Consider the following 8,461-nt stretch of genomic DNA (forward strand, 5'->3'; position numbering starts at 1 on the left):
TCTAGGGTCGGCCTTTCTGGCCGTTATATTCGAAATTCGTAATTGTTTTTTTCGAGAAATTATGATTAGGCCCTTATACTCCACTAATTCGTGCCAATTATACAAATTAAGCTAGTTCTGCTTTATTATCATACTGAAAATGCTAAGAAAGCCCTACGGTAGATGGCGTACTAATTTTTTTTTACATTTGTGCCTTTTCCTACTCTGATAAGTTACCCATACTTTATGGAACAATCTGCCAACTCATTACTAAAATCATGCGGTAAATGAATACAAGCAAGTACTGGACTACAAGGAACATATCACCTTATAGACCATCCTGTTTTTCATCCCCAAAAGTGTTTGCAATCTCTGGTTTAAAAAGTAACATATTTTTTTGAAAGATCGGTTCTGTTGAATATTTCTGTTTTTGAATGACCTATTCCTTCGTCCGATTGAGAGAGCGATTTAGACCATAAAATTTCAGGCCTTGACTGCATCATTACTCTTTTATTTTATTGTATCCATTAATTCGTTATGGAATTTTAGGAATTTTTCTGCTAATACAAACTATTTTAAAGCGTTATGCAACCCACGGTAAAATGGAAGCACAGAGGAAAATATTCTGAATATGTCATCAGGTTAAAACGGTTTATTTAGCTTAAATGGCAACAGTGCCAGATCATAGCACTTGAAACTAATAGATGGGGAATGGATCAGTATTGGGCCAGTCTTCAATCTTATTAGAATTTTTAAGAGGCTGAAAGACCAATTAGGCGGAGGAAGCCCTATAACATTTATTTTTATTTTACTAGCGCATTAGATAGATTTCAAAACTTTAAGTTTTAAATATGTTATGCATACTAGCCTAGTCCAAGTATTGTATGATAATTAAAAAATGGTTTGAAAAGAAATAACATGTGACTTCAGGTTGGATTCAAAATAACTAAGACTTTTAATTGAAACCCAAATTCTAATAAATTTAATTGTTTTTTAATTTTTCAGTCTCTGCTGCGTAATGTTGCACTGTAAGAGATGTTAGTAGCTTATTAAACCCAAGAGATTCCTCTCTCACCAGTTTTCCATATTCTTTGGCCAAATTCAATATAAAAATCTGGTTCAACAACTCTCTTAAGGTTATTTTAATCTTAAGGATATTTGCTAATTAGCTAATCTTAATGATATTTATCTTAATATTATTTTGCTAATTCACTTAGGAATTTATATCTTTTACTTAAGGAATTTGTCTCTCATTTATTTGCTGAACCGTTTCGTTCAGATTTACACAACAAGAAAGAATAAAACGGTGCTACCAAGGTTGTATCCAGGGAAGGAGGCTAGGGGTTTGACCCCCTTCCGAAATATTTGACTCCCGAAAAAGATCGTGGATACGGCCCTGGGTGCTACCATTTCAGTTTTCTTGGAGGCAAAAGAGTTAAAAAGCTGGACGAACGCCAAGATTCCCTATTTTGGCTGCAGGAAAGTGGAAACTACCCAGAGGCGTTCCTAGGACTGGGGACAACTGGGTCAACTGCCTCGGACACCACTGCTGGGGGTACGACTGAGGTATTGCCCACTTTGATCAAATTTGTCGCTTTGGCTTGGCTCTTTTTTGTCTTATATTTGAGTCGGGAGGGTAAGCTTTTCCCCCTTGCACCACCAAACCTATGATTAGCTCTGGAGCTACCCCATTAGGAATATCTCTCTTTCTTGGCGAACATTCAATGAAAATTTGAATTTTAGAGCCACTGGCGGTGGATTAGGCTCCTGGTCCCCACACAAAGTATGTTCATCCTTTATAGGCCAGTTTTTTTGTCTAACGATAATATGCTGTAAAATTTGGACTTGTCACTACTTTTTTGTGTTCCTAGCAAGGCATTATACAGAGGGGGAGGATTATGGGGTTGAATCCCCCTGAAATGTTTGTCCGACTCGTAAAACGTAACAAAATTGAATAAAAACAAATTTTTTATGCGTTTCTGAATTTTCTTTGTACCCCTCCCCCCGAAAATTTTTTTCACAGCCCCTTACACCAAAACAATCCCAAAAAAACATACTGGATACGGGCCTAGCTCCTAGACAGCCGTCTTATCACTAGAATATTTAGAATATTGTTTATTAGATATTCTATAATGCTGAGCAAACTTTTCCCCAATGAATCTGTAAAGAAAAATGAACGTTTTAATCACGTCTTCATAATGCTGCCATGATGGAAAAAAAGGATACTTTCTCCAATAAATGGTGGCTGATATGGCAAAAATTTGAGATGGCGGAAGCCAAAAATCCGATGCAGAAATTTCTGTTGGATATATCCAAGCAGTAGTTTAGATAGAAATAATTGAGCTAATCCTGACGAGTTGGCGAACTCGTCAATGTTAGAATGAACATTGACAAATTGAAGAAAACAAATAAATAAAAAGAAGAAACTTAAAAAAGAAAAACTAAAAAAGAAAAAAATAATAAAACAGAAAAAAAAGAAACACTATGCTGAAAATAGCTTCTTTTTTTAACAAAATCTGCGATTGGATGATATGGTAGACACTACAGCCACTCTGGATGAAATCGTTACAATCCTTGAGAGTCTGTTACAACCCCGTTATGAAAAGCCGTATTATTCATCCCAGATGGGATTTCCCTGTTAATTTTCTACTTATTCCTTAATACCATACTATTGCTGATTTTTGGGGGAGGGGGGTCAAGCTCTCAAACCCTGGATACGACATTACACTCAATCTGAACTGCAATAGATGAGCTTGAAAAATTGTTTGAACTCGTTTGAAATCTTTTCGATACGAATGACTTATGTCCTTTGAAGAAAGTTGTTTAAAAGAACAATTTCAATGATTTTCTCGCAAGTCTTTTGTTTGCAAAGATTATCTTTTTTTTCTTTTCTTTTTTTAAACAGTTGACAAGACTGACTGTAAGGAATTTTCACTTAGAGAGTTTTGACTTAGAGAGTCTGAAAGTTGACTGAGCAACTTTCACTTAGAGAGTTTTGCGCTATATTGTTTGCTGGATCATTTCGTTTGATTTGAAGGATTCGCGCATAAAAGCAAGTAAAAGAATAGTGCCGTTAGTCTCCTCTGAGGCAGTAGGGCGAGGAACTGGTTGAAGGCCAAAAGCTCTCCTTGCGAAAGCAAGAATACGGAAGCTCCTATTTTTACCCCAATAGAAAATATATCCCTCTTTAGACAAATATATTATGAATTTCTGAGTCTTAGAGCAGACAGAGGTGGGTAGGTCTTCTAACCCTGTTGTCAATTTCGCCTATGTATATTTTAAGTTCGGAATAATGTCAACAATAAAATTATAATATTTGGGTTTTATTAAAAAAATAGATTCATTTTTTAATTTTTTATTTCTTAACAACCTTACTATAAAAAAATGATAGAAACAAAAATATGACAAAATATGCTCATGTAAATTTGAAGAAAAATCCATTTAGTTGCCTAGTTTTATCAAACAGTTCGTGGTAACGAACTGAAGTAAGGAGCGACCCTGCCCAATAGTAACCGAAACTCTGAAAAATGGAATTTTAATATCAATAGTCAAAAGAATTGCATTTTAATGCTGATTTTAAATATATAAGTTTCACCAAGATCAGTTATACCCTTCAAAAGCTACGAGCCTGAGAAAATTTGCCTCATTAGGAAATAGGGGGTAACACCCCCTAAAAGTCATACAATCTTAACGAAAATCACACCATTAGATTCAGCTTTTTAGAGAACCTCATTATAGAAGTTTCAAGCTCCTATCTACAAAAATGTGGAGTTTCGCATTCTTTGCCAGAAGACAGATTACGGATGCGTGTTTATTAGTTTTTTTTTCCCCAGGGGTGATCGTATCGTCTGAGTAGCCCTAGAATGTCGCAAGAGGCCTCAATCTAACGAAAATTAAAAGTTCTAGTGTCCTTTTTAAGTGACCAAAAAAATTGGAGAGCACCTAGGCCCCCTCCCACGCTCATTTTTTTCCAAAAGTCAGCGGATCAAAATTCTGAGATAGCCATTTTATTCACCATAGTCGAAAAACCTAATCACTATGTCTTTAGGGACGACTTTCTCCTCCGCAGTCTCCGTGGGAGGGGCTGCAAGTTACAAACTTTGACCTGTGTTTACACATACTAATGGTTACTAGGAAGCGTAGGGACGTTTTCAGGGTGATTTTTGGGTTTATGGGGGAGATTTGAGGGGGGAGGGTCACGTAGGAGGATATTTCCGTGGAGAAACTTCTCATGGGAGAAGAGAATTTCAATGAAGGGGGCGCAGGATTTTCTAACATTATTTAAAAAAAAAACAGTAAAAAATAAATATGAAAAGTTTTTTCTACTGAAAGTAAGGAGCAGCATTAAAACTTAAAACGAACAAAAATTATTACGCATATGAGAGGTTTACCTCCTCGTTATACCTCACTCTTTACGCCAAAGTATTTTTAGTAATTTCAACTATTTATTCTACGGCCTTTGTGATTCAGAGGTCATTCTTAAGGAATTGGGACAAAATCTAAGCTTTAGTGTAAAGAGCGAGGTATCGACGAGGGTTGAACCCCTTCATGCACGCTATAAAAACATACGAATATAGAAGTTCGTTACGTAAGTTACGTATATTCGTAAGTTACGTACATTTTTTACCAATGAAAACGTTTGTAAGAAATTAAAAGTTCTAGTTGTTTTTTTAAGTAATCAAAAACTTGGAGGGCAACTAGGCCTCCTCCCTCGCTCCTTTTTTCTCAAAATCTTCCGATTAACTGCAATTAATTAATATGCAAATTTTGTTTTAATTATTTATGTTCGGAGAGCCAAGATCAAAACATGCATTAATTCAAAAACGTCCAGAAATTAAATAAAAAAAAACAAGTTTTTTTTAAATGAAAGTAAGGAGCGACATCAAAACGAACAGAAATTACTCCATATATGAAAGGGACTTTTCCTCCTCAACGCCTCGCTCTTTACGCTAAAGTTTTTTACTGTTTTAAGAAGTAGAGTTAAGAGGAAGAGTCAAACTTTAGCGTAAAGAGTGAGGCGTTGAGGAGGAAAAGCCCCTTTCATATACGGAGCAATTTCTGTTCGTTTTATTGTCTCTTTTCTTTCATTTAAAAAAACTTGTTTTTTTCTTTTAATAAAATAAAACACTAATGAGCAGTCGTTGCAGTACCAGTCAGCCTGAGGCCAGTAGCTGTGCACAATCCTCCTTTCTCCCTAGCTGTTCAGAGCTTTTCTCTTTACTCCCTCCATGAAGTTTCTACTTACTACTAAATCTATTTTAATTATTTCTTCCCAGCCCATTTGAGGACATCTTGCTTTTCGTTTGGTTCTCTTTATATTCGTTTAGATTACCCAAAGGCAGTATTCTTAAGACAGTATTCAAGGGAGGGGTTAGGAGGTTCGAACCCTTTTCCCCAGAAATATTTATTCGTCTCTTAAAACGTAAAAAATTGCGAAAAACAAATTTCTGGTGTATTTTTCTAATTTGTTTTTGTAACCCTCCTTCAAAGTAAAATATACCCCCTCCCACCCCGAACAAAAATCATGAATATGTTTATCATTCTTCATCAGTAAAAAGGAACCTAATCATTTTACCTAAAACCCTACTCGGTTCAAACTTATCTTTCAGTATTGTATTAAGGATAATTTTTTCACGCAGCTTATTATTTGATACAACTGTGGTCCATGTCAGTACCTAAACTTATAAAAATCTTAAAACAATTCCTATAGAAAGTATTAAACACACCTTCCTCACCTTCCTCAACTTTTCGAGAACCCTTGTCTCACCTGTATTTTACAGCTCTGCTAGATTGCTTTGATTACCCTGACTTTATTCATCCTAGTATTTATTAAAATTCATTTGATCCAATTTGAATTAATTCAGTCTAATATGATGTTCGTCCAAATGCTTTTCATCTGTAATAAATACCCTGCACTGTGGCGGCTCCACTTTTTACGCTTTCATTATATGCATCATTCTTACAAATCATGCTGCCTAGGAATGTAAGTCTATCCACCAGTTCGCTGATTCACTCCTCACCTAGTATCAGATGTACACCCAGGTTTTTTTGCGGGGGGGGGTGAATAAAAATTATTTGTGATTTGAATAAGAAGTGCCAAGAAATTCAGGATTATAGTTACGGCCTGCTCTCTCATTCCCCTCTCTGAACGTGTTTCCCAAGTGTTGTCTCTTTATTCTCCTTTATCCCTATAAGAAACAATGGAAAATTTGTAAAAGACCCAAATTTCTGAAGGGCAGATGGACAAATTTCTGAAGAGACCCCTTATGCATTATCACCTACCCAGGTCTATCTCCGTGTGAACACGCCTCCGGTTGGAGCAAACTCGAGTCTTTTACAGTAAATTAAATAAAGAATTTTTTTTCCAACCAAAAGTAGGGAGTAATGTTAAAATGTAAAATGAACAGAAATTATTCCGTAAATGAGGGGGCTGCCCTTCGTCAAGTCTTGATCATAATGCTAAATTCGTTAATGCTTAAAAAATACTTCTTAGCGTTTCAAAAGGCGTTCTCAAAGGGTTGGACCGAAAAGTCAACTTTAATGTAAAGAGTAAAGTTTGAGGAAACGAGAGCCCCTTCATATACAAAATAAATTTTTCCTTTTTAATTTGGCGCTGATCCTTACTTTTAGTTGAAAAACTTGTTTTTGTTTATTTTATGTCTGATTACTTTTCAATTCATGCCGAAAAATTCGCATCCCCTCTCTGTAAACAATTTCCTCCAGAAAATCCCCCTCCTTTGAAAAATTCCCCTTCTCGTGTGAAATTTACTCCTCCTTGAGTTCCCCCCTCCTCGTGGAAAGTTCCCAACAAACCATTTCCCTCGTCGTTGAAAATTCCTCAGGAAAATTATCCTTACTTTTATTTGAATTTTTTGAATTTCAATTTGATTTTTTATCAGCTTTCAAATCACTTTGAAAATTCTCCACTCCCCCCTCACTTTTGCCGAGAGTTTTCCTTCACAATAGTTAAATGAAAGTAGAATTTCAATTATTTTGGGGGTTATCACTGCCACTAAACGTGTGTGGAGAATTGGTCTGAGCCTCCTTGCACAAAATGTTCAATTCCGATTATTTTTTAATTTTCTAGTTTCATTAAGTCCCAAAGCAGTACTAAGAATCATGTAGAGACTTCCATCCTTAAACGACTAAATATTCAAATATTTGTTTTGACTCCTTCCAAATCTTAGCGCGTCACTCCTTCAACTGTCAATCAGAATATGACACAATCAATCTGGCAATCATAAAGCTCTCTACTGTTCTATCAGATTAGAGCACTTCAATTTGCACTAGCTGGGGGGTCTAAAAAGAAGGCCGTAACTCCAGGGGGTAAAAAACGCTTTACCCCAACACACGTAAACATCCTATTCTTATTTTATCAATGGATGAATACCACCCTAATCATCACCGTTCGTCGATCCATAATTTGATAAAATTATTATGTGAATGTAGAAAGGGGCCGTAATGGGGTATTCTTAAGGAATTTGAGAAATTTATTTACTTATTAAGAGAATGAGATGGGAATGTTTATTGCCTGGGAATTTATTAATTTGGTATTTGGTTATTCGCTATCTGAGTTAAGTAAAACGTTTTCAAATAAATATTGTGCAACTTCAAAATATACAGTTTAAGGTTTTTACTTTTCAATTGTATCTCTTGAGATTTTTTATCTTATTTTTTCTATCTCGTGGTTTCATACTGTGCAGCAAGTAGTTCATGCATGACGGAAATACCACGTGTATTTCCACGTGTATTGACGGAAAATGTACCACGTGTGCTTTTGATTGTTTTAAAAAGTAGAATTGTGGCAAAGAGTCAAACTTTAGCGTAAAGAGCGAGGGATTGCGGAGGGGACAACCCATTTCATATACGGAGTAATTTCTGTTCGTTTTAAGTTTTAATGTTGCTCCTTATTTTCAATTAAAAAAAACTAGTTTTTTTATTTAATTTCTGAATGTTTTTGAATTAATGCAAGTTTGATTATGGCTCTCCGCACATAAATTATTAAATGAAATTTGCACAATAAGTCTTTTTTTTGGCTAAATGGCTTTCTCTTAGTTTTGATTTTTCAGAAATAAGGGGTGGGGAAGGAGGCCTAGTTGCCCTCCAATTTTTCGCTGACTTAAAACGCAACTAGAACTTTTAATTTTTAACGAACGTTTTCATTAGTAAAAAATATACGTGACTTAAGAATTAACTTACGTAACAAACTTTTATATTCTTATATTTTTATTATGCGTATGAAGGGGTTTGTACCCTCGTTAATACATCGCTCTTTACACTAAATCGTAAGTTTTGTCCGAATTCTTTAAGAATGACCCCTGAATCAGAAAGGCTGTAGAATAAGTAGTTGAAATTACTAAAAGTACTTTAGCATAAAGAGCGAGGCATTTATCTCCTAAATACTTCACTCTTCATGCTAAAGTATTTTTAGAACCCCTCATATGCGTAATCTTCTCTGTTCGTTTTAAGTTTCGATGAAAAA

The sequence above is a fragment of the Artemia franciscana genome, chromosome 16 (genome assembly GCF_032884065.1).
Source record: "Artemia franciscana chromosome 16, ASM3288406v1, whole genome shotgun sequence".
Classification (NCBI taxonomy): domain Eukaryota; kingdom Metazoa; phylum Arthropoda; class Branchiopoda; order Anostraca; family Artemiidae; genus Artemia; species Artemia franciscana.